At 38.0% G+C, this 27,900-nt stretch overlaps 1 pseudogene across 1 annotated transcript in view; it reads left to right on the forward strand.

Annotated features, from left to right (window-relative positions):
* LOC306875613 (dynein axonemal heavy chain 7-like) overlaps positions 1-27,900 on the forward strand; it is a 65,347-nt pseudogene that overhangs the window by 21,538 nt on the left and 15,909 nt on the right. The window contains exons 27-48 of the transcript in view: positions 1,567-1,665; positions 1,771-2,019; positions 2,517-2,666; positions 3,993-4,165; positions 6,933-7,109; positions 8,430-8,561; positions 9,732-9,953; positions 12,850-13,047; positions 14,727-14,869; positions 15,204-15,369; positions 15,746-15,870; positions 15,949-16,168; positions 16,245-16,280; positions 17,592-17,797; positions 17,939-18,269; positions 19,064-19,410; positions 19,496-19,676; positions 21,302-21,467; positions 24,290-24,453; positions 25,117-25,268; positions 26,075-26,265; positions 27,597-27,730. The product of the transcript in view is annotated as a dynein axonemal heavy chain 7-like (transcript). The remainder of the gene's footprint in view (positions 1-1,566; positions 1,666-1,770; positions 2,020-2,516; positions 2,667-3,992; positions 4,166-6,932; positions 7,110-8,429; positions 8,562-9,731; positions 9,954-12,849; positions 13,048-14,726; positions 14,870-15,203; positions 15,370-15,745; positions 15,871-15,948; positions 16,169-16,244; positions 16,281-17,591; positions 17,798-17,938; positions 18,270-19,063; positions 19,411-19,495; positions 19,677-21,301; positions 21,468-24,289; positions 24,454-25,116; positions 25,269-26,074; positions 26,266-27,596; positions 27,731-27,900) is intronic.

A 27,900-nucleotide genomic window follows, 5' to 3' on the forward strand; every position in this document is an offset into this window, starting at 1 on the left:
AAAACCTATGAACATTAATGAGATCAGGCTACCATTTTAACCCCCCCTCGAACTTTTTAGAATTAAAATATAGGCCCGGTGGACAAGAAACAGCACTTTGGTACACTGATTCTCGCTTTTCATTTATTAATAGAAGCATCCTTCAATAACAGTCACAAAGAAAAGCATTCATTGTATCATGACAGGTTAAATGTACATTGTGCCGCTGAAAATAGAAACTTGAGCCACTTTTCTAGCATTGGGATTAAGGATGTCACAATATCAGATTTTCACTACACTATTCTCATCACCAAATGAATTTGCAATAACAATACTACTGCAATATCTATAGAAATTTAGAAAATAATTAATGAAATGATGCTTTATTTTGTGTATTCACCAAAAAAATTAATTAATAGTTAATAAAATTATATAAATTACTACAAGCATACCAAAAGTACTGTTGACTGGCATGTCCTGTAGACGGGGGTGTCTGTAACCATCTTTTATTACACACAGTCGAGCTAACTTTTTCAGGTGTAGAGTTTCTTGTTGTCGTCTGTCATCTCCTCTGATGTGTTTTTGTGCAGCAGTAGTAGCAACACACATGTTCTTTTTTCTGTTTTCTAACAGGTGGCAACCAGCATAAAGGTGCATTACCGCCACCTAAGGTGTCAGCTATGTAGCTAAAGCTGGATTTACAATATTATTGCATTTGTTGTACTAACATAACATTATTATGATATATAAATATTATATGTTTATCCTTTTTTTTAATATCACAGTTATTGTCAATACTGGTATATCGCAACACTCTTATTTGGGATTCATCAGAAGATATCCAGAGATGCAGTTGCAGTGAATTATGAAATAGTTTGCCCTTGTTTCCTCATTGTTATTGGGTGGGCATAGTTTTAAAATACCAAGTAGTATCCATAGTACATATACTGTTTTTTATCACTGGGAAGGAAGTGTTTAAGAGTTTAACATTCAAAATATCATGAAAAACTAGATTTTTCATATGACAATTTATTGTACTTGTAGAATCCAGTCACTGGCCTAAAAAATAAAACAGGACAAGCCCTCTAGAAAGGAATGATAACTTGTATTTTACTGGAATGTATACATGGCTGTTACTCTTCCTAATGTGTTTATAGTGTGACAATAAGGAACCTGAAATATTAAAGCCACAAAACCAAATCTCAAAGAGCTGAAATAGGCAGAGGAGGCACCTGACCTTGGCAGCTCCCACTCGCTTTTCTCGTTTTTGCCAAATTTGAATAGCGCCTGCTTGTGTCATCTCTACTGTTCTCAGAAATGAATACGCCTGTGTCATTTTCACAGCAATCTTTGCACCATCACACCCGAGACTGCACTCTTTTGGCATCTTGAAATTACTTCTGGAGACAAAGGCATGCTCTAAACCCCTCAGGTCTGAGTTGCAAATGACTGTGATGGTAAAGAATGAGCAAAGACAATGTGGCTGAATGCCACTCTCCCCCTGGAGACCCTGGAAAAGTGACGGCACAAGCGAATCTTTTATTGAGTGTCAAACCTCTTTCTCTCCCTGTGTTTAACATGTCACAGCTGAAGTTTCCAGAGGAGAATGAGGATATTCTGTTGCTGAGATCTATTATTGATGTCAACCTCGCAAAATTTCTGGCTCATGACCTTCCATTATTTGAGGTATAACATCTGTATCAATATATTCTAAATATGCAGTCATTAAAATGTATGTATAATTCTCCAGTTAATATTCACTAACTTATCAGTCATTGTAAATCTGTTCAGGGCATCACTTCCGATCTATTCCCTGGAATCAAGCTTCCAAAACCAGACTACAGAGTGTTGCTTGAGGCTATTAATGAAAACAGCGCTAAGATGAACCTGCAGGTCACTGACTTCTTTGCTGGGAAGATCCTGCAGATCTATGAAATGATGATTGTGCGTCACGGCTTCATGATGGTGGGAGAACCCTTCGGTGGGAAGACGTCTGCCTACCGCGTGCTCGCCGCAGCCCTGCATGACATCTGTGAGAAGGTGCTCTAAATGGACAACTGTGTATAAAAACTAGTGTTGCTCAAACCATCACAGCGGGAGTACAACTTTCTGCATTCAACATTGTATGTCTGTTACATAAGATTCCAACTTTTCTTCTTTTATCCTACTTATTGACTGTTTTCGAGTACTTTTTTCTTGTACCCAGAGGATGTGAACTCCCAAAGCCTCAAAGACTCCCACATTCCTCAAGCAGTTCCAACTGGATGTGGATTTGTATCACAATACCACAATACAAACTGCTCTTTTTGCATAATAGAACACTTAAAAAGTCAGTAAAATGTTTTTATAGAAAGGAAATGTGATTTCTTGTGTTTTCAGAGAACAGACAACACATTTAGTGATGGTACTGCTATAAATCACTGCAGTGAATCACATTCATACACATGCTAATATGATGCAATTGAAAACAGTGCTGCAGAAAGTTGTGGAATTGTTGTGTTATAGTATCAATCAAACTTAACCTGTTTTGAATGCAGAGACTGATGGAGGAGAACAGGGTTCAGATCACTGTTATCAACCCAAAGTCTATCACTATGGGCCAGCTGTATGGACAGTTTGATCCTGTGTCCCATGAGTGGTCAGATGGCATCTTGGCTGTCAGCTATAGAGCATTTGCCACTTCCCAGGTACATTTACCATTACAATCATCTTATTTGTCCATTTATTCATCCATACATCTATCTGTCTATACCTCTATTCATTCATCCATTGACTCATCTCTCCCTCCCTCCCTCCCTTCATCCATCTATTCATGTATACCTCAGTCCTTTCATCCATCCATCCCTCCATAATCCATCTATCCATCCCTACATTCATCCATCCTTCCTTACATCCGTAATTACACTCCTTTAATCCCTCCTTTCCTTTCATCCATCATCTCTCCATTCTTTAATCCATCCATACATTTATACCTCCGTGCATCCCTCCCTCCTTCTATGCATCAGTTCTATTATTTACTTCTCTATGCTCATCTGTTCAATCCATCCATTTCTCGCTCCATCACATTTAGTGCACATTGTGTAAGATTAAGTAAAAAGTAATAATGTCTCTCCATGTACACTACTAGATCCAAAAATAGCATTGAACATTAAATTCACTGCCTTCAACCTAAAGCCATCTCAAAACAAAGAACATTCACATACAGTAGTGCTGTCTGCTTGAAATCTGCAGCTCTTATATTTTCTTCACCATGGTAACACTAAGCCTAAATCTGTTCCATCTTCTACCCACTGACTTTGATGTTGTTCAGAGTGCAATCCTACCCTCATTTACAAAGGATTACAGTTTGAAGCTTTGTTTCACCATCTTACAATAGAAATGTTTACGTTAAAACAGTTGTTGGCAGAAGACATGGTAGAGCATTGTCTTTGGCACAGCAAGAAAGTGGGGAGCAAACCTAGATGCTCTAATAGCTGTAATTGAGGAATAAAAAGGAACATAATAAGAGCAGACAGGTGTCAAATGTTTGCTTCACACTTGGTTTCATATTTTATTGTCGCTGTTTTTGCTGGAGGCTATGAAGGCATGTTACAAATTGAGGTCGTTTTAGCAGGAAAAAATTATCGGTAGAAAGAACTAGGTTAAAACAATACAAGCATTTTAAGCTTTAAGAAATGTGACATTGTTGAAATTTTAGTATAATTATTTTATAATTGTTTATATATATTATAATTTATTATTTATAATTGTATTGGAGAATTGTTAGTTACCCCTCATTTTTAACTTCAGACATCCAGAACAACTTTTAGAAAATGCTAGGAAAAATTGTCGTCTTTCATTGTTCTACAGCAAAAAGTATTATGCCAGTGAGCTCGAATTTTCCAACTGATAAAAAAAATAATAATGATGATGTGCAATTATACCTATTTTATTGAGACACATCACACAGAGCAAAGTTGAAGTTAGAGTGTTCAATTTGAGTCTGAAGTGACTGTCTGCTACCTCCCCATCAGAGTCCTGACAGAAAGTGGCTGATTTTTGATGGGCCTGTGGACGCAGTGTGGATTGAGAACATGAACACTGTACTGGACGATAACAAGAAGCTTTGTCTCATGAGTGGAGAGATCACCCACAGATGAGCCTTATCTTTGAGCCCATGGACCTGGAGGTGGCTTCACCTGCCACGGTAAGATGACCATTTCAATGATAGCTATGTGGTTCAGCAAGATTTGTGGTCACGCTGAGCATGCAGTATTCTTCACGTCACAATTTCTTCACATGTCACACCCTGTGGGCATCTTTTTTTTTTAAACAGTCAACATATGACAATTAATAGTAAATACAAAATCTAAAAATATACAGTCTGCTGCACTTTCCTGCAATGGTGCAAACCTGCAGCTTAAAACGTTTGTGTTCTTTTAATTTATCTAAGAGGTCACTCCGTCACATATCATGCGGTGTCTCGTCTTTGCATGCCTATGAATGAATGTCAATAGGAAGAAAAGTGTAGTGTGACCTCCCCTTTAGATTGTTCAATTACTTTATTCCAAAAGATATGATTATAGTGATATTCTAAAGTGAATTTGTAATATTCTACTAAAGAGATCATTTTTATTTCTCACATTTAAAACAAATCTCGGGCTCACACATGGGCTGCAAAATTACTTTTGTGTCCAATTTAGTTCATAACAGCCTCAACCTTTATAAAAACTTTGCAAGGCCTCCATAATATGCCATGACATTACTGTGACAGGCTCACAATACAAGTAAGATCGAAAGATTGTAAGGATCACGAATCTTATTAAAGAAAACTTCATCCAGTTGTTTCTAACTTTGGGACCGCTTCAGCAAGAATTTGCAATATTTTCCAATAATATGTGCCTTTAATATATTCCACCTACAAAGGCAAACCTACAGTGCACATATTTATTTCTTTTAAATACAATACAGTATAAAAATGATGAAATTTGATGAAAAAATATCCTCACATTTCCCAGCACATTTTGTTATATCTTTATCAGACGAGACATCTCTGAGGCTACCTTTGATGTTTTGGGTTGCAAAAAAAGAAAGTAGACCATCAAATGAGATTGTTGTTGTCATTCAGCAAACCTGTTAAAAGAGGACTTACCAATTCACTGGCAATAAACCACCCACACCACCCCCCCCCCCCCCATCCTATTCAAGAATGGCATAATGGCATGTCACTACTGGATTTCTTTCTTTCAGATACACCAACGCGATTTCCTGCTCTTATTTATCTCAGCGTCTTCTCCTAAGATGGCTTTGTATCTGACAGAGCTTCTGCCTCACACATCCCAGCCTGAGGAAAGGCTCTTATAGTTGTGGATCCCAGCTTTTTCTGGCCCAGTGTGGGCAGAATGCTCTGATTCAAAAGAATGGGTGATGATGACAGAGATTAAACAAGCATGTTATGGAGAAGGAAAGAGTGTGAAAATATCAAAGTGTGTGTATGAATGTGTGCGTGTTTTTTTGTGTTGTTTGCGACTGTCACCAGATCAGATCAAAGTAGATGCCGAAGACAGAGCCAGAGGGAAAGTGAGAGATCAAATTTGTGTGAATATCTTGTCTCGCTTTGAGACCTGGGTATAGCATAAACCATCTCCCTATGGCCCATATCTGTCTCTCGCAATTTCTGTCTTGCTCTCCTCCTTCTTATATATTGATGCTTGACTCATATGGCCTGCTGCAAACTAGACCAAAGTTCAATGAGAATTCAGTTGAACAAGCTAACATGCTCTCGAGGTCACTCTTGGCCCAGATGTCTCCTCCGGCTTAACACCTGTGCATAAGCGCCCAGTTTGCAATTCACTTACACCTCTACCATTCACATGGGCCTTTCGTGGGAGCCGCTTTCCGACAGCTGTTTCCATCACATAACCTTGATGATGTGCTATTCATCAAATCATTAAGCACAGAGGACCTTTATCTATATGAGCAACCCAGTGCAGCTGTCGTGCAGATGAATAAAATGCAATTTGTTTGAACTATGCACCATTCCAGATGGCTAAGTAATATATAAAACGTTTTGTACCCTTTGGAGTTGTGTGTCCACATCCTTTAGAAAGGACTACTGTGGTAATGAGTGCTGTTGGCTTGCTTCTTGATATTTACAAAAGTCACATTGTCTAGTCAAATGTTACTGTTCAAAAGTTTGGGGTCAGTATGATTAAGAAATTAAAACTTTTATTCAGCCAGAATGCATTAAATTGATCAAAAGTGACTGTAAAGACTTACATTGAAAGTTCTGTCCATCAAGGAATCCTAAAAAACAAAAATGTATAGCAGTTTCCACAAAAATATTAAGCAGCATAATTGTTTTCAACATATATAATAATAAGAAATGCATTTCAGAAGGATCATGTGACACTGAAGACTGGCGTAATGGCTGAATAAATAAGCTTTCCACTGATGTATGGTTTGTTATGATAGGACAATATTTGGCCGAGATACAACTATTTGAAAATCTGGAATCTGAGTATGGAATATTGAGAAAATCGCCTTTAAAGTTGTCCAAATGAAGTTCATAGCAATGCATATTACTAATAAAAAACGAAGTTTTGATATATTTACAGTAGGAAATTTACAAAATATCTTCATGGAATATGATTTTTACTTAATATACTAATGATTTTTGGCATAAAAGAATAATCAATAATTTTGACCCATACTGTGTATGTTTGGCTATTGCTACAAATATACCCGTGCGACTTAAGACTGGTTTTGTGGTCCAGGGTCACACATTGTTTTTGTAATTGCAAATGAATTACAGTAACTTTTGATCAATGTGATCTGTATGATCAAATGTAGCTGTAGTAATCATAATACACTTTTTTCAAAAACATTTATAAAAAATCTTGCTGACCTTAAACTTTTAAACAGTAGTGCATCTGTTCTTTTATCAAGTTGGTACATTACTGCTTTTTGTGCAGGTATCTCGCTGTGGTATGATCTACATGGAGCCTCACATGTTGGGATGGCGGCCTCTGATGCTGTCTTGGCTCAACACTTTGCCCTCTACTCTAAGCTCCATGCACAAAGACCTCATCACTGGCCTCTTTGACCGCATGCTTCCAGCATGTCTTCAGCTCATCCGCAAAGGCACTAAGGTACAGCTGTAACTATGCTGCAAATAATGAGGAGTGCTTTGCCACAGAATTAGAAGGCATCATTAATCAAATTGATATTCGATTGCACATTCATACATTTTTGTTCTTCTCATGTAAAGCACTAACAAGTTATTTCAGCCAGTTTCCTGTTCTCTTAAGCTCAAAATAACCCCCTTTAGGATGATACAAGACCCTTCAACTTTGCATTGGGTCCTAATTACCAGTAGCCATAAACCAGGTTTATTTTGTGATGATGACTGTCATGAGTCCGGGTCCTGCGCTTCTCCCTGTCGCCACAGGAGGCCACCATCTCCCGTCCTCCCGGACTCATCTCCCGTAACCACATACACCTGTCACATTACATACATCTGTCACATTACACACACTTGTCACACTCATTACACCCGCAGCTGTTCCCCATTGCCACGGACTATATAGTCTCCCCTCTCCCACCACTCTGCCCGGTTGGTTTTGGTTTCTAGTGTCTGTTCTGGTCTGGGATACATGCACTGCGTTGCAGTTCGTATCCCAGTCTGTTACAACTTTGTTTTTTGCCATGTTGGCGTTTTTGTTTGTATTAAAAGAGAGCGCTCCCTGCACTTAGACCCTGACTCCGTCTTTTCGCGGCGCTTCCTTCGCCGTTCCGTAACAGATGACTGTAGAGCATCCCTTAACTAATATTATATTTTCTTCAAACTGCCTTAATATTTCCTGTTTCCTCCCTCTGTCTTTTTCCTGGTCTTACTAAAATTTAGGTAAAGCTGGAAGGAGAGTTTGTGATCTCTTTTCATAAAAATGCAGTGATACAGAAAATACATCCATTAGTTTTTATATGACATTATTATTACTCTGGAAGGAATAGGAAATTCTTGCATGGTCTCAATTAACGACAGACATTACATACAGCATTTTCGTTCCTAATAATCACATGCTTCTGCAATTAGGGGTTCTTTTGTGCTTGCTTGCATGCATGCATTGAGCTCAGAATGGGATAAAGCACTAATTACGTGCTTTCTTTTTTTAAATGCTACTTTTCCTGTCAGTCCTGTTTTGTCTCTTAGTGCTTACAGTGCACTTTGATTAGTGCAGTTTTTGTCAGACAGACTAGCACTTTCTTCCTCTCATTTACTGCCACATTTCTTCACAACCTTGTTTGTAATTTTTTTTTGTCTAGCCAGCTATTATTTATTATCTCACACTGCAAATCAAAATAACAGCATGTCTTGATTAAGTTTTGCCCAGTATAATAGCATACCACTAATCATCTAGCCACGGGTTCTTGGTCCAGACTAATGGAGTGTGTTTTGTGTGGGCATTCAGGAATTATCTCCTACGTCCAACACGAGCCTGGTGAAGTCTCTGATGAATCTGATGGACTGCATGATGGATGAGTTCAGAGAGGAGAGCCAGATAAAGGGGATGAGTGAGAGAGATGTGTGCTCTTGGCTTGAGGTAGGAATTGTGAAATGTTGGACACTCAACGCTTGCAGCTTTCCCTATGTAGCAGAAATCAATCCACACTTCTGCTGAGCCCGCTCTGAGGTAGTTCACTAACAACCTAACAAAATGTCTTAGCAAACATAGTAGCAATGTCCTAGCAACCATCCACACCCCCTTGCACCATGAAGGTTTGTTTTGCATAGACACCACTCACATTTTCATCAAAAAATTTCAAAATCTAATTGTGATAAATTAGTATCTGCTGGAGTTTTAATATGCATTAAGAGAGGGTTCAGGTTTATAAATACATAGGAGAAATGCCATATACTGGATATACTGTAGTGTCCATATCTCATGGACCTCATATTTCATTTCAATTTCATCTCATGGCTGATGAATTGAAATGTAGTTTTGAAATGTAGTTTAGTCCTCACAAGCATGTACGGTTTTTTTTTCTTCACTTTGTATGGTCCACTGCAAATTTTTCATATTAATTATTTCTTACAAATATCTTAGCTTTAGTGCACCCTGAAAGGTCATCTCTTAAGCCAAAGGCAACTTTTGCCATTTTTTGTACTGTCTGAAGTCTGTCAATACTCTCTGCATTTCTCCTGTAAAGGTAATAATCTTTCTCCACCTGCTCCTCTGAGACGGAGATCATATCAGTCGATCAAAAACTGCCAATCTAGATGGAGGGTCTCATTGATTAGCTGGTACAGGATCAATGCTTAGACAGTCTCCCTCCTCCCAGATAGGAATGACTTTATTTGCTTCCTCCTAGTTGGTCATCAGAGTATTGCACATTCTAAAACTTTTTTATTTGTTTGTTTACGCCAAAAGAGCACAAAGCATTTTGCCCCAAATCAATGGCGGCTGTGTTTGTATAGATTGCCATTGCTGCAGCAGATTGATCTAAAGGAGTTTGTAAAGGAATTTTTTGAATAATTGATTGGATTAGTAGCTCTGGGAAGGTCAGCAGTGGGTCGTAGTGATTAAAAACAACAATGGAGGAAGTAATGATTTAGAAAAATTATAAAAAATCCAATACATGATACCTAAAAATGGGCTTATCAGAGGTCAACATTAAGATCTTACTGAGCTGTTTGTTAGTCAAAACAAAGAACCACTAGCTTTGACCTCTCCTATTCCATGAAAACATTGTTTTTCTTTCTTTCTGTGTAGGGCATCTTTGTTTTTTGCCTTGTGTGGTCAGTCGGGGCCAGCTGCACTGAAGCAGGAAGGGTAAAGTTTGATGGCTTGGTGAGGGAGATGCTGGCAGGTGGCCTTAGTGAAGATACGCGTACACGCCATGGAATCCTGGAGCACGTGGAGCCTCCCGCCAAGCAGCTGACGGTGCCTTTACCCACTGAGGGCACGCTCTATGAATACCGCTTCCTTAAAGAGGTCAGGAAGTTTCTTCAACACACTTGGGCAGATATGTAGAGAGAAACAGATTGGGCTTTTTTGGGAAGTTTTTTCCTGTCCTCATTTTTTGGGGTGTAATTAGCTGACGTGAAATACTTCTTGAAAGTTGATGTCCTAAGATGTGAAAGACTGTACTCCATCTAAATCTAATTCATGCCTGCGTCTAAACAGCATTCTGTTAACTCTTTAATAATTACTGTACATTCATCTTTTAAGTCATTATATTATTTCAATACATGGATTATTAATAATTAAAAATTTTAAAGGACCATTTAGAATAAAGCATGGTTAATTGTTGTATATAAATAGTCAAAAGGTAGTAACAAGTTACGGGACAAGTTAAGATATACGCTTTCTCTTATCAATTCACATACATTTTAAACTAAAGCCCATTTACGTGTTATGTCACATACCCTTTTGATGAAGAGTAAAGGATCAGATTCACATATATGTTCTATATAATGAAATATGGGCAAAGTAATAATAAACTACATACATGTAATAATAGATTCCAAAATGAATATTATTGCAATAATTATTAAATATTGTACCTATAGTATCTGTAGTAAATGGAATTATCTCCACTTTCCTGCAGCTTCTAAAATATATTTTCCCAATTTGGCTTTCTAGAAAGCAATTGTGCAATTCTAATATCCAGCCTGGTTTAGTATAAAAATGCCATCTTGGTTAGCTCCATATTTAGAATACACACAAAGTGTAAAATCAACCACTTAAGTCCTGTAGCTTGAGGCATGTGAGTGTGATTATTTGTATTTTTCGTCCTGAAATCCTAATAAGCAAATTCACTCTTTGCTCGGGAAGCACACCCTCCTCATCCTGAATGAGGTAATCTGTCTTATTATTTGTTGTAAATCACAAGCTTTATCTCTGTGTAATAAAACTTCAGGCATAACCTGGACTAATTTGCCAATTTCATGCCTCATTAAATGCTGAAAATGTCATTTATTAGAGAAGAAATGTATTATCCATTGCTTACATTTTTCTGCTGTAGATAAAAACCTTTTTTTCTGAACAGACAGGACCATGAACAAGCCTATAATTCTTTTGTGGTGTACTGTATGTAAGGCTTCTACAAAGAGTGCACCATGAAGAGATTTCAAAGGGTGTCATGATGGTGGAATTGAAACAGTGCAGTGTTAATATACACTGTCGTTTAAGACACACAAAAGGACAGGAAAACAAAACACCATAAAAAAAAGCTAACAAGAAGATTTATTGAAATAGTTATTCATTAACAAATACAGGTCCTTCTCAAAAAATTAGCATATTGTGATAAAGTTCATTATTTTCTGTAATGTACTGATAAACATTAGACTTTCATATATTTTAGATTCATTACACACAACTGAAGTAGTTCAAGCCTTTTATTGTTTTAATATTGATGATTTTGGCATACAGCTCATGAAAACCCAAAATTCCTATCTCAAAAAATTAGCATATTTCATCCGACCAATAAAAGAAAAGTGTTTTTAATACAAAAAAAGTCAACCTTCAAATAATTATGTTCAGTTATGCACTCAATACTTGGTCGGGAATCCTTTTGCAGAAATGACTGCTTCAATGCGGCGTGGCATGGAGGCAGTCAGCCTGTGGCACTGCTGAGGTGATATGGAGGCCCAGGATGCTTCGATAGCGGCCTTAAGCTCATCCAGAGTGTTGGGTCTTGCGTCTCTCAACTTTCTCTTCCCAATATCCCACAGATTCTCTATGGGGTTCAGGTCAGGAGAGTTGGCAGGCCAATTGAGCACAGTAATACCATGGTCAGTAAACCATTTACCAGTGGTTTTGGCACTGTGAGCAGGTGCCAGGTCGTGCTGAAAAATGAAATCTTCATCTCCATAAAGCTTTTCAGCAGATGGAAGCATGAAGTGCTCCAAAATCTCCTGATAGCTAGCTGCATTGACCCTGCCCTTGATAAAACACAGTGGACCAACACCAGCATCACTGACTGTGGGTAATTGACACTGGACTTCAGGCATTTTGGCATTTCCCTCTCCCCAGTCTTCCTCCAGACTCTGGCACCTTGATTTCCGAATGACATGCAAAATTTGCTTTCATCCGAAAAAAGTACTTTGGACCACTGAGCAACAGTCCAGTGCTGCTTCTCTGTAGCCCAGGTCAGGCGCTTCTGCCGCTGTTTCTGGTTCAAAAGTGGCTTGACCTGGGGAATGCGGCACCTGTAGCCCATTTCCTGCACACGCCTGTACACGGTGGCTCTGGATGTTTCTACTCCAGACTCAGTCCACTGCTTCCGCAGGTCCCCCAAGGTCTGGAATCGGTCCTTCTCCACAATCTTCCTCCGGGTCCGGTCACCTCTTCTCGTTGTGCTGCGTTTTCTGCCACACTTTTTCCTTCCCACAGACTTCCCACTGAGGTGCCTTGATACAGCACTCTGGGAACAGCCTATTCGTTCAGAAATTTCTTTCTGTGTCTTACCCTCTTGCTTGAGGGTGTCAATGATGGCCTTCTGGACAGCAGTCAGGTCGGCAGTCTTACCCATGATTGCGGTTTTGAGTAATGAACCAGGCTGGGAGTTTTTAAAAGCTTCAGGAATCTTTTGCAGGTGTTTAGAGTTAATTAGTTGATTCAGATGATTAGGTTAATAGCTCGTTTAGAGAACCTTTTCATGATATGCTAATTTTTTGAGATAGGAATTTTGGGTTTTCATGAGCTGTATGCCAAAATCATCAATATTAAAACAATAAAAGGCTTGAACTACTTCAGTTGTGTTGTAATGAATCTAAAATATATGAAAGTCTAATGTTTATCAGTACATTACAGAAAATAATGAACTTTATCACAATATGCTAATTTTTTGAGAAGGACCTGTACATGAACAATGATACTCTAACAGGGTCCAGGCAGATGGGAGTTGTGGACTGAGGAGCTGAAGGCTTTGCCTCCCATCCCCAAAGATTTGTAGTTCAATGAAATAATTGTGCCTACGGAGAACACTGTACGCTACACTGCTCACATGAAGCTGCTCATCACTCATCAGAAGCCCACTGTCTTTGTCGGCCCCACAGGGACTGGCAAGAGCGTCTACATTCTAGTGAGTGTTTCAGGGTTTTTTAACCACCATGAATATCAGTCTATCAATGACTCTCCAGTCAGGAATATATTTAGTATAGGGCTGTCAATCCATTAAAATTGTGATCGAAATAATTACATTATATGCTCATTAATTAATCAAAATAATGGCAATCACATACAGCAATATTTTGCTAAGAAAAGATGCCACATTTTTGTCAGGTGAGAATGAAGGACATTGCACATAAAGAAATAAATACGACCTCTCATTGTGTCAATCACATTTACACACTGCCTCCAAAATTTTCATCTGTCATAAAAAAATTCGGATTAGGTTCAGTTGTCTGCGTTTTTGCATCCGTATCATTCATTTTGATAGGAAAGGATGAGGAATACGAAAAAATGGCAATGACCTTAACACTGAATAGACAAGGTCTGTCTGTATTGTGTATGAGTAAGGGGCTTGAGTTGATATGTTAATTTGTAACACTTAAATTGTATGAATTGTATGTGCCCCCATCAAAAAGAAAATGGGTGCATGACGCAACTGTCTCTCTACCGACATTGACCACATTGCCCAGCTGAGCACGAAACCTCTAACATGATCTTGAATGTGTATGCAATGAAGGATGACTAATGATAAATTAGTCAATGGTTCGAGACCAACTGTGGCCCACTGTGCATCCCCGTCCCCTTTCTACAAAAGTTGAACACACTCATTGCTTTTATTTTGGTCGCTGGCACGGTTAGAAAGCCAAACAGCTTCATCTATTACCGGAAACATTATGCGTTTGTTTTAAATACACATCAACACAAAATCTCAGCCGTCACAACGGTGATGTGTACCAAACCATAGTTTGGAGTTTAGACATCTGATCTTGTGTTATGAAAAGCCTGAAGAAACTGAGTAATGTTGTTCAAAATCACTGTTTATTTCAGAACTTGTTTTAATAGGATTCCTTCATTCTTTCTAGTCACTCACTTCATAGGTTCTCACTCAGCGTTCTCTTCCTGTTTAATTTTTTCACAATTTCCCCCTTGTGATTCTTTGGCAAAATTTTGAAGGACTCTAAAAGTCTGCATGTTTTGAGTATGAAATGCCTGCAGGTGCCGATGACTTCATCACTCTCATTTAGAACATGAATATTAAATAATCATTCTTCACACTCTGCCACATGGCTCTTTCACAGAGTTTTATGAAAGAAATGAAAGAGATTGTATGTGTCAGGCTTAAGTGGAGCAACTCACAGGCTCCTCAAACTATAATGAACGAGGCCTCTCTGAAATGTGCATATATTTACATTAATTAGTTTACATGTGGCTGTTTCATAGTAAGAGCTTTTATGTTGGTTGTGCATGTTGTTGATTTTCACCCTTTAGGTCAACTGTTAAACTATAAAGGGATATAATTCATCCATATTGCAATGTTTTTTGTTGCACACAATTAGTTATTCAGTTTGCTTGTTACTCACTTATTTGAAACACAAGCATAAATTATGTCAGGTGCAATAGTTTTATAAAACTGTTTTATAGACTCATGTACAACTTACAGCATCTTTCATAATGATAGTGACAGGCTCACAGTAGAAACATTTTTCTCAACACATCTAACACAGTTGGAAGTGTTGATAAAAAAAAAATAATTTTGATGCAACATCTGTGCTAACTAGAACTAATTAAATGTCTCCAAATCTCCCACAGGACTTTTTGTTAAATCATCTGGAGAAGGATGTGTACAGTCCTCTGTTGATCAACTTCAACAGCAGCACAGACCTCTAAACATTATTTCTAAACTTGATAAGAGAGGGAAAGGAGTGTTCGGTCCTCCGCTGGGAAAGAAAATGGTATACTTTAAGCATTTTGTATTACCCTTTTGTTATTGGAGTAGTTATAATTAAATCTCAATCCATTTTTACCAAGTAATCCTTCATAGAATTTCAAAAGCCATTTATGACCATAATTTGTGCCCAAAATTCTAACTGCAAAGTGAAAATGAGTTTTAATTGCCTCTAAATTAAATGGGAGAAAACTGTTCTTGATTCACAAGTTCACCTGTATTTAATCGCCATTAACAGCACATTATCTTACAGCATTCAAAATTACATTAACCTTAATGTTAAAAATTATTCCTGTCATTTTTTTACTTTTTCTAATTTACCTTTCGATTACTTTGATCAGGTGGTGTTTGTGGATGATGTGAACATGCCAGCAAGAGAAACCTATGGAGCCCAGCCTCCAGTGGAGCTCCTACGTCAGTGGCTCTTCCACTGGAACTGGTATGACATGGACTGCTCCATGATCAACTTAGTGGACATCCAGATCATGTGTGCCATGGGTCCACCTGGTGAGTTTGTCATTTATATATGCTAATACATTTTTTATTCAGAGCAAATAGTTTTCAGAGCAGTGTTTAGTTCAGTATCGCAAGCCAAAATTGCTTTGGAGCATATAAATGTATAGACAAGAAGACAAACAGACTTTGGGGATAAACCATGACAATAATAAATATAATATAATTCACATAAATCAAACAAAGTTAAATATTATTGGTCACAGCAAAACAAATGTGTCAAGCATTACGAAGCAAAGCATAGTTGTATGCAACTTTAAGATAATTATTTTATAGCAAAGGAAGTAAACAAGCCTGATATAATAGGATGGACCAGCAAGTGGATAACAAGTCTGCTTTTACATGACGTCATGTTCATTGTCACATGCAGGTGGAGGTAGGAACCCCGTGACTCCTCGATTTTTACGTCATTTCATTGGTGACCATTAATGAATTTGATGACAAAACCATGTTCGCCATCTTCTCAACAATTCTGGACTGGCACATGACCATTAGGTAATGGTGCTCCATACCAATATAGTTAATAAATAAATTCATTTGTTAAATGCATTTCCTGTTTTTACCTGCTTTCAGATTTCCATTTCCCAAACCTTTCACCAGCGTGACCTCTCAGATCATCAGTGCCACCGTGTCTGTGTACCAGGAGGCCACTAAAAACCTCCTACCAACCCCGGCCAAGTCCCACTACCTTTTCAATCTTCGAGATTTGTCCCGTGTCACCCAGGGGATCTGTTTATCACGACCGGAGACTGCTGACGACCCTACAGCCATAAAACGCTTATGGGTGCACAAGGTGACTGCAGACACAGTTTAATAGGTTATATTATTATAAAAACAATAAACTAATGTAGAACATGCCTCTCATGCAGGTCCTGAGTGTGTATTATGACCGCTTACTGGAGAAATTTACAAAATAGGAAATTTACAAAATATCTTCATGGAACATGATCTTTACTTAATATCCTAATGGTTTTTGGCATAAAAGAAAAATCAATAATTTTGACCTATACAATGTATTTTTGGCTATTGCTACAAATATACCCCAACGACTTAAGACTGGTTTTGTGGGCCAGGGTCACATATAAGAGATCATTGTACTATAAAAACATCCTGTAAGTTTCTGAACTCAAAACTTTGTCGTTAGTCTAAAACAGCTTATATTGAAGTGTGTTTGCCAAAACAACAGCTTTTGGAATGTTCTACTCTATGATGTAATAGTGTGGATAATCACAGCCTCATGTAGTTTTTACGCGCAGGTCTATGCAGAAACCAAACGATAAAGATGGCTCCGAATACAACAAGACTGCTGTGCAGTGCCAAGCTGTAGAAAAACAGTGTTTGCGTTGCCTTCCTTCTGATCCTAACGTTCTAAAGTTCCAGACTGCATCAGTAAGAACTTGGTCCTTTGTTCACTTCATTTTACCGCGGATTTGTTTAAAAACAAGGCTCAATTTAACATGGGATTTTCAAATAGATTGAAACTAAAAGACAATGCTGTGCCAGCTACATTGGATCCGACAGTAATGTCGCAACACAAGTGTGAGTAACTGTTTTCATTACATGGTCTCTATTGCTTTGTCTCTTCTTACAGATCATTTGATACAATTACAAATGTTTTGAAACATACACAACTGCCAATCATAGCAGTGGGCATTTACTTCTGAGTCTACAATCCGCCTGATGAGGGGGGTCAAAACAGGACAGAAAATAGCTTATTACTTCTAAATAAATTATAGCTTATTACTGATTTTTTTGATGTAAAAATCTTGATAACATTATAAGTGGACCTCAGAGAACAGTACAAAATAAAAATAAAAAACAAAGGCAGTTAATGACCCCTTTAAAGTTTTAGTAATTTTGTTTTGTCATTTTTTAAAATTATTTTCAGTTTATTATTACAGTTTTAATTATTTAGTACTTCACATTAAACTAAACAAAAAAAAGAAAATTATATAAAAACAAATAAGTTTTAATAATTTTTTAGATTTTATTTAAGTTAACATTTAGTTTCAAGTAATTTTTTAATGGTTTTAGTTTTAGTTGACAATAACTCTGGTTCTGTATTGACTTTACCTGCTAAAAATGTGATATAAATGTTAAACACTTGTTTTAAACAAGTTGTTTTGATGGATTCGATAATTATTTAATGTTTAATTAGAATTTTGCTTTGTTACAGTCAAAAATTAAAAGTGTAATGAATCATTATGTTCCAAAAGAGCTGGCCAGAAGATGCGCCACAGGCTGTGGCGTCTCGTTTCTTGGAAGATGTTGAAATGACAGACACTGCTCGTGAAGGCTGTATCAGCATGTTCAAAAGCTTCCACACATCCACCATCAATCTCTCTGCATGTTTCCTTTCGGAGCTGCAACGCTACAACTATGTCACACCAACCTCCTATTTGGAGCTCATCTCTATGTTTAAGTACTTACTTTACATTAGAATCACTGACTGATTAGGTTTGAATAATTAGGTTGTGCCACATTTTGGCATGTGAACTCTTTCTAAGATAAGCATTATTTATGCCAGTGATGATGACGTTGTTATTGGTCTCTGTTGCTTCAGTGAGGTCATGAAGCTAAAGAGTCGTTATGAGGTTGGTCTCGAGAAGTTGGAATCGGCTGCTACTCAGGTGTCCACAATGCAGGTAGAGCTGGAGGCCCTTCAGCCTCAGCTGCGTATGGCCAGTAAAGAGGTAGAAGAGATGATGGTGGTCATCCAGCGAGAGTCTGTGGAGGTGTCCAAGACAGAGAAAGTGGTCCGTGTGGATGAAGCAGAGGCTAATGAGCAGGCAATGGCTGCCAAGGCCATTAAAGATGAATGTGATGCCGATCTGGCGGTTGCTATGCCCATTCTGGAAGCTGCATTGGCTGCTTTGGATACTCTCACCACACAGGTTGGAGGAAACTACGACTGACTAATTATTATTTATGATGCATACAAAATGTTTATAGCAACAAAGAGCTCTCAGATTGTTTTTGGCCAAAGAAACACTTTCTAGCATGAGTTAGAGAGTTAAATTCTGCCATCATTCACTCTACTTCTCATCTCCTTCCAAAACTTGTATGACTTTATTTTTGCTGTGAAACACAGAAGATAATTTTGAAAAATGTTGGTAACCAAACAGTTTTGGTGACCATTGAATTCCACTGGATGTACAAAAACAGATTTTTTAAAATAATATCTTCGTTTGTGTTTCACAAAGGAAAGAAAGTCATACATCTTTACAACTGCATGAGTGTGAGTAAATAAATACCTGAATTCTCATTTTTGGGTATCCCTTTAAATAATAAACACCAGCAGTGTCTCTGTAACGGTCCATGGTTGTGGATGAAAGGCGCACGACGAAAGAATAAACAAAATAGGAATCTTTAATGAACGGCATCAACACACGTTTGACATTATTGTTAACTTAAGATCCGACAAGGATTGGGACAAAACTGAATGCTTATAAAGAAACAGGAAACAAAGGAGCAAACTAGATAATTAATCAAACACAGGTGACAAGACTAAATGATGATTACTAATTAACTAAATCAGAACAGGAACTACCAAATAAGGTCAAAACAGAACTGAAAGGAAAACCGACATGTGACAGTCTCTTGGTGACTTGATTGGTCTTACTATGTACGTTTTAAACTATTGCATACCGCCAATATCCAGTAAATCAATCTGTGTCACACTCTGTAGGATATAACATTGGTTAAATCCATGAAGAATCCTCCAGCTGGTGTCAAGCTGGTGATGGAAGCCATCTGCATCCTGAAAGACATAAAACCCGACCATATCCCAGACCCCTCAGGCTCTGGCAAGAAGGTGGAGGACTTCTGGGGCCCAGCGAAAAAACTGCTAGGAGATATGAAGTTTCTCCAGAGCCTTCATGAGTACAATAAAGACAATATTCCAGCCAAGTACATGAGCGTCATCCGCAACAAATACATCACCAACCCAGACTTTGTTCCGGAGAAGATCCGCACGGCCTCCGCTGCTGCAGAGGGGCTCTGTAAATGGTTTTGTGCCATGGAGTCCTACGATAAGTGAGTTATAGCTTTACGAACTAAAGGTGTAAAAATGTTTCTTAATAAGAGCCATTTCATGGTGTAAACTTTTTTTCCTTCACAGAGTAGCAAAGGTAGTGGCCCCTAAGAAAGAGAAGTTGGCACTTGCAGAAGAGAAGCTGAAGGTGGCCATGGAGAGCCTCCAGAAGAAACAGGTTGCTTTGAAGGAGGTCCAGGACAAATTGGCCAAACTACAGGAGACACTGGAAGCCAACAAGAACAAAAAGGCTGACCTTGAAAATCAGGTAAGCAGAGTACAGTAGTCACAAAAGAGGCTACGCAAGATTCTGACAGTCAACAAATGGTTGGCTACTTTTCCTGAAGGCTTGCGTATTTCCACTATGTTCAACATTCTTTGTAACCTCCAGTCCGGCCCAACCCTGTTAAAATGTCCGCTCTTTGCTGGAAGTTTGTTTATTTAGGAATTTAGTTTGTGTTTTTACATCAAGAGGAGTTGAGGGAATGTTTTCCTTTTCTTCTTTGTTGACTTTCCTTCAGATCATTTTATGTTCCAACTTTGAAGTTGTAAGAGTGAAGCCTTTGTTTCTAAACCCACACAGAAAACACACAGGGACACACACACACACACACACACACGCACACACACACACACTGTGTTCTCATTTGTCTGTAGAGACTGCCTGTCAGTTTAGTGCGTGTTTGGGTAAACCAAACATCACCAAGGCCCTTCTGCCGTTTTCTGCCCTATTTCACATCCTTTCATGTTCCCTCTTATTTTTCCCCCTTTTCTCCATGTTTGTAATTCAGGTTGTCTGTTTTCCCTATTGGAGGGTAGAAATTGTTTATGCCATGCTCTCTCAAGCATGGCCAGAATCAAGGCACTTGAATGCACTAAGGCAAACCTGTTATGCTGTTCCTGAAGCTCCACTGGAACGGTCTCTTTTAAATAGTTTTCTCACTTTGGGATATGTGTTAGAAAGAACCAGAATTATGGAGGAATTAATCTGAAAGAGCACGAAGTGTCATGCTGCCGGATGCAGCAGTGTCACAACGAATTAGTGAAGTACCGTCACAGGGAGTGAATAAGATGTTTGTATTGTTTAGTGATTGTGCTGTCAGCTTCGTGCCCAAGCGCTGAGCTCCCATCACTCTCTGCAGTAGCTGTTCAGGCTCACTCTGTCATTTCAAACAAAGACTGTGTTTCTCTGGTGCCAAACTGGGGGTTTAAAGACCCATTTTTCTGTGATGATAAAAGAGGGCCTGCACTAGTGGATCAGACATTCAATTAGATGCTTTATTTAGAAGGATGTTTGTGTAGTAAACATTTATTTATGGTCACAAATGTTTTATATAAATGCAGTCATATCAGATTGTCCTTTTCTAATCTGTGCGAATGGCTGATTATCTCTGAATACAGATGACAGCCACACTTAACCTGCTGTATCTTTGATGCCAACACGTGTTTTAGCATGTTTTTAAATTATGTTAAATGTGCTGATGCTGCTTTACATCATAAAATGGTGACATAATTAGAACTGGCCCTTAGTCAATATCGTACACATTTTCACTCCAATTTTGTTTTCCTAATATGCTGATTTACTGCTCAAGAAACATTTCTTATTAGTATCAGTGTTGAAAACAGTTGTGCTGCTCTCATTATTTTTGTGGAAACTGATATTTTATTTGAGTGTTCTCTGATGAATAGAAAGTTAAAAGAACTGCATTTATTTGAAACATCACGTTTGTCTTTACTATCAAATTACTGTGCCCTTGCTGAGTAAAAGTATACTTTAAAAACCTTACTGAGCTCAACTCTTGAACAGTAATATATGTCTGTGTAACTGACTATACATCTCCCCCTCTCCCATGCATCCTTTAGTCTCCTCATTTTCTTGTTTTTTTTCTGTAGGTGGAGTTGTGCAGTAAAAAGTTAGAGCGTGCAGAGCAGCTCATTGGTGGGTTAGGAGGAGAGAAGCCCCACTGGAGTGAGACTCTACAACAACCTCACCGGAGACATTCTCATCTCTGCTGCTTTAGTGGCCTATCTGGGTGCCTTTACTTTCAGTTTTAGACAGGTGTGCCATCTCATAAAACAGTCCATTTCTCCTGCCAAGCCATGTGCTTATCAACCCACATTGTTCATATCTTCACAGATTTTAAAAAGAATGCTAATTAAAAAAAATGTTTTTAAGTGGAAAGTCATTGAGCTGAGACATTTGTATTCACACATACACTCACCTAAAGGATTATTAGGAACACCTGTTCAATTTCTCATTAATGCAATTATCTAATCAACCAATCACATGGCAGTTGCTTCAATGCATTTAGGGGTGTGGTCCTGGTCAATACAATCTCCTGAACTCCAAACTAAATGTCAGAATGGGAAAGAAAGGTGATTTAAGCAAATTTGTGGCATGGTTGTTGGTGCCAGACGGGCCGGTCTGAGTATTTCACAATCTGCTCAGTTACTGGGATTTTCACGCACAACCATTTCTAGGGTTTACAAAGAATGGTGTGAAAAGGGAAAAACATCCAGTATGCGGCAGTCCTGTGGGCGAAAATGCCTTGTTGATGCTAGAGGTCAGAGGAGAATGGGCCGACTGATTCAAGCTGATAGAAGAGCAACTTTGACTGAAATAACCACTCGTTACAACCGAGGTATGCAGCAAAGCATTTGTGAAGCCACAACACGCACAACCTTGAGGCGGATGGGCTGCAACAGCAGAAGACCCCACCGAGTACCACTCATCTCCACTACAAATAGGAAAAAGAGGCTACAATTTGCACAAGCTCACCAAAATTGGACGGTTGAAGACTGGAAAAATGTTGCCTGGTCTGATGAGTCTCGATTTCTGTTGAGACATTCAGATGGTAGAGTCAGAATTTGGCGTAAACCGAATGAGAACATGGATCCATCATGCCTTGTTACCACTGTGCAGGCTGGTGGTGGTGGTGTAATGGTGTGGGGGATGTTTTCTTGGCACACTTTAGGCCCCTTAGTGCCAATTGGGCATCGTTTAAATGCCACGGCCTACCTGAGCATTGTTTCTGACCATGTCCATCCCTTTACCATCATGTACCCATCCTCTGATGGCTACTTCCAGTAGGATAATGCACCATGTCACAAAGCTCGAATCATTTCAAATTGGTTTCTTGAACATGACAATGAGTTCACTGTACTAAAATGGCCCCCAGAGTCCCCAGATCTCAACCCAATAGAGCATCTTTGGGATGTGGTGGAACGGGAGCTTCGTGCCCTGGATGTGCATCCCACAAATCTCCATCAACTGCAAGATGCTATCCTATCAATATGGGCCAACATTTCTAAAGAATGCTTTCAGCACCTTGTTGAATCAATGCCACGTAGAATTAAGGCAGTTCTGAAGGCGAAAGGGGGTCAAACACAGTATTAGTATGGTGTTCCTAATAATCCTTTAGGTGAGTGTATATTCTAATACATTTAAACTCCTTAGTTACACTTTTTGTTTATTTTAGTGCTGTCAAACAATTAATCGCGATTAATCGCATCTAAATAAAAGTTTTTGTTTACATTAGATATGCATGTATACTGTGTATATTTATTATGTATATATAAATACACACACATACAGTATATATTTTTTAAATATTGTTTATACATGTTTTTACATTTATTCATATTCTTATATATTATATTTAAATATATTTAATATATAAACATATATTTTTCTTAAATACATACATGCATGTGTTTGTATTTATATATACATAATAAATATACACAGAAAACAAAAACAAACACTTTTATTTTGGATGCGATTAATCATTTGACAGTACTAGTTTATTTATTTTGTCTTTTGAATTGTTGGTTCATTTAAACACAAATATGTAAAAATGCAGTTATTAAGCAAAATTTTGTTTTGTTTTTCATTTGTTAGCCAATGAGCAAACTAATCACTTCACCATAATGGTGACGCTATTTACAATATCTGCATGTCCCCAAGTAGTGAAGTTTTAATACATTTTTCAAAGACTTGTGGGTATTTCCTAATTGTGAGATCACACAATGCAGCAAAACGTGGTTGTGTACTGTAAGCGAGAAAATGATTTCTCACTGATTTCATAGTAAAAATTTAAATGTAATATTTTTGGTCCAAAGATATAGCTAAATGTTGCAAAATCATGGCAGTATTTTACAGTGTAGAAGAAAGTCTATACTTAACATTGAAAGACGTGGGAAAGGGTTTGTCTGGCAGAACTGCATTTGGCACAACCTTGAGCCTTGTTTGCTTTTCCATTACACTTGAGTCTAAGCACTGTAACATGAGTGAAATTCATATTCAGTACAGTTTATGCATCTCAGGTGGAGCAATATTACAGTGTTTTTGATATCTTTCTATAGCTATTATTTGTACACATTTGCCCTTGTCAGCTGGTTACGCTTAACAGCAGAGCAGGGTCTATAAAAAATGAAGGAACTCAGTGAAAACACTTTGTACAATACTAGGTATTGCTATGGTGAGTTTGAAATAGCACTCAGGGAACAGGGAGTAGTTTCACTTAAATATTTCCCCCTCTGTGAAAGCAATATCTTTTCTCCCAGAAGAGGGTCTTTTTATATAAGCTTTTGTGCAGGTACATGACACACAGCTTATTACCTTTGTGTGCAGTAGGTCTTTATTAGATTTAAACCGAAAACACAGATATCGAAACGATAATAGTTATGTCCACAATAGCAGTATTACTTGGAAACTAACAGATAAGGTTGGATCTATGGATCTGTGTTTTCAATTGGGATTAAATCTTCTTACATTTCTCAGTAGGTCTTCCAGTGGTTGTTTCTGGATAGGACTGTCTAAAGCAGCTGTGTTGTCCTTCTTGAGCCGTGTGTGTGTGTTTCTGTGTCTGACATCTACAGCGAGCTACAGAGGAGTGGATTGGCATGTGTAAGACAAGAGGAATTCCCTGCTCCAAGAACATGTCACTGATGAACTCCCTGGGTGAGCCGGTAAAAATCCGCAGCTGGACTATTGCTGGCCTCCCTTCCGACAGTTTCTCCATTGACAATGCAATCATCATCTCGTGAGAGCTTTTGGCCAATATTTTTTACTTTAAGTTTGACCGTTTTAGACTTCTAATTGTATCAAATATTGATTTTGAAATACTTTTTTGTTGTTTTAATTTTAGGAAGTTAAAGGTTTAAGAAACCATAAAGTTTCAAACCATATTCACATTTTATTCATATTTCTTCTAGCGTTATCTAAATGCAGTTTTGATGAAACGCAGCAGCAAACTTCTAACTATTTTCACTAGTTGGTCACTGTAAACGTTCATTTTTACACTGAATTGCACTTATTTAATTAAAACTGAAAGAAAATACATACTAGATTAGCAGAATAGAATTGCACTCTGTAGCTCTGTTTGGACAATTATTATTATTTATTTTTTTTCATTGTATATTATAAATAACGATTTGTAATAGGCTGTATTGCTGCGATTGATTAATACAGAAAATACAACTTTTAGACACATTATTATAATACCACTATTTACCAGTGATAGTGACTTTTGGATGACTTGCCGGGTAGAGGAATACCGTAAAAGTAGAAATTGTTTTGGTGAAATATATTTTGATATTCTTGAATACATGACCCGAGTTATTAGAAATTTTGAATGATGGAGTTGATTTGTCATGGCCAAGAAACTCTTGTTTTTGAAGGATTCTTAAGATTTTCTTGTTGCCAGTAATGCGAGGAGGTGGCCCCTAATGATTGATCCTCAGGGCCAGGCTAACAAGTGGCTGAAGAACATGGAGAAATCCAACAGTCTCCACATCAAGCTCAGTGATGCTGACTTTGTGCGCACATTAGAAAACTGCATACAGTTTGGAACTCCAAGTGAGAAGTACTGACAGCTTTTAAATTTTATTATGACAGCAGTATTACGAAAATGCAAATAAAGCTTACTTTTATAATACTCCTAATATTGCTCATTGTCAGGCATTATCAAACAGCATGGTTGACAATCAAGTCATTTAGTTTTTTTCCAGTTTGATCAAATCAAACTTAAAAATCAATGAAGTAAGAAACACCAACAAAAATTTCTCCCAGGGTGCAATACCAGTATTTCTCCCCAGGGGTCCCCCTCCACCATGGAAAACAAGTGCAAATCACCGATCCAAACCAGTGAATGTTACCTGTTGATAAATGCACACATTGTCTCTCTTTCCCTGGAGCAGCATAGTTGCCTTGTACATTACACATTAAGCCTGAAAGCACAATTTTTTCGTCTACATTTACACTCGCAGAGAAGGCCCAGGGGTGGACCTAAAATGCAAGATGAGATACGCAAATGAGCGGAGTAATCTGGCCTTAGGTGCCTGTGTCTTCCATCCTCAGCTCCTCCTCATCAGTGCTGCTCTAGGATGAAAGGCAGCTTGTGTAGGCAGGCCAGTGCTTAGCTGTCTCGGGTGGATTGTGTTGTTACCATTCTCCTCTAGGAGTTGCATTGAGTTTATGTGTTCATTTCTTTGTTGTTGTTTTTCTGTTGCACTCGTTCAGTTCCCACTTCTACTACCTGACTGTTTTTCTTTTTTTTGTGAGTAGGTCAAATAAATGCTTCTGCAGATCTATATTTATTGTTTTGTTTTATTGTAATTTTCGGTTTGGTTTAACTGTAATCATTCATCTCTTGTGTATTATAGTGTTGCTGGAAAATGTTGGGGAAGAACTGGACCCCATACTTGAGCCCCTGCTGCTGAAACAGACTTTTAAACAGGGTGGCAGTGTCTGTATCCGGCTGGGCGATTCCACTATTGAATATGCTCCAGATTTCCGGTTTTACATAACAACCAAGCTACGAAATCCACATTATTTACCAGAGATCTCAGTTAAGGGGAGTCTGCTTTACTGGTAAAGTCACACACGGATACACTCAAACATTTGTCTGCTTCTAAACAAGGTCATATACAATGTATCATCTAAATAAAAACATGATGTAAGTCATACTGTATCAAACATGCAATTAATCAAACACTCATAAGCACACGCTTACTGACAGGTCTATGTGGGCTGGATGAATAGACCAAGATTGCTACAGACTGAACCTGAATGTACGCTACCATTCAATAGTTAGTTTTTGAAAGGAGTCTTTTATGCTCAACAAGGCTGCATTTATTTCATAAAAAATACTGTAAATATTGTAATATGTAATATTGTGAAATATTATTACAATTTAAAATAACCCTTCTATTTTAAATGTATTTTAAAATGAAATTTATTCCTTTGATGCCAAAGTAGAATAGGCTATAACAGCCATTATCTTCAGTCTTCAATTTCACATAATTCTTCAGAAATCATTTTAATATGTTGTTAGTATTTCATTCTTAAATGTTAAATTCTGTGAATCTTTCTCTTTAAAAGGGTTGATAGTCTCTTTCAAAGGAGCTAAGAGCATACCAATCTTTTACATTAACTCTGCTTTAAATTAGTTTTAATTATGCAGTTTTTTCATGACACTTAAAAAAAGCTTCTAGCTATGCCATTAGAACATAGCCTATTCTACCTGTTCTATCATTAACTCAAAGACATACACATAGAAAACAAGTTTTACAGCTGAACTTTGTCAGTCTACATGACTAGTGGCTAAAATTAAAGGGGAAGTGTGTCATTTCTTTGCCACTAGTGTCACAAAAAGCAATTGCAAAGTGCTTTCCTGAACACTCCCTTAATCTGATAAACACATTAATCAATGTAACTGTGTCAGGCTGGTCTGGATGTTTGGAAGAAAAAAAAAAGGAAATATCTGGATTCTCTTCCTGTTTCCTTCACAACTACCTAGACTCCTTAATGAGCCTGAGATATCATTTCCATTTTAGGATGAGCATGTAGTGTTCACAACAGGATAAAACAAATGATACTGTTGTGGAAGATGAGGATTACCATTCTTCATTCCACAAAATGTGTTGCACCGCAGCAGACTCACATGTGTCTTAGCCAGTAATCAGAGAAATATTAGGCCTGATATTTGCAAGCAGTCACAAAATCTTGGAGGATATAATTTACGTTAGTTCTGTGGTTGGTTATGCCATATCCACAAAGCCTTATGAAAAAAAGCCTTATGATTCTCTTGCAAATAATAAACACAAGGGTCTCTTCTCATTAAAAATAGGATTCTAAGAACAGCCACCTCCAGCACTCTCAGTGTTTTGCTCCTGATCTGTTCAGGTGACCCTGTTGAACTTCATGATCACCCCAGAGGGGATGCAAGACCAGCTGCTGGGCATTGTGGTGGCCAGAGAGAGACCTGACCTTGAAGAGGAGAAACAAGCCCTCATCGTACAGGGGGCTGAGAACAAGAGGTACCACCCAAAAACATAATTAACCTGACAGTCTAGTCCTGTGGGTTCCTCACTTAAAATATTGTCTATAAAAGCAAGACAAGGTGGGTAAATATTTATCTCCTTATGAAGTGAGGGCAAAGAGCAGCATGCAGTGCAGTCATGTAAAAAAAACTAACAGGTATAGTACA

This window comes from Barbus barbus (genome assembly GCF_936440315.1).
Source record: "Barbus barbus genome assembly, chromosome: 10".
Taxonomy (NCBI): domain Eukaryota; kingdom Metazoa; phylum Chordata; class Actinopteri; order Cypriniformes; family Cyprinidae; genus Barbus; species Barbus barbus.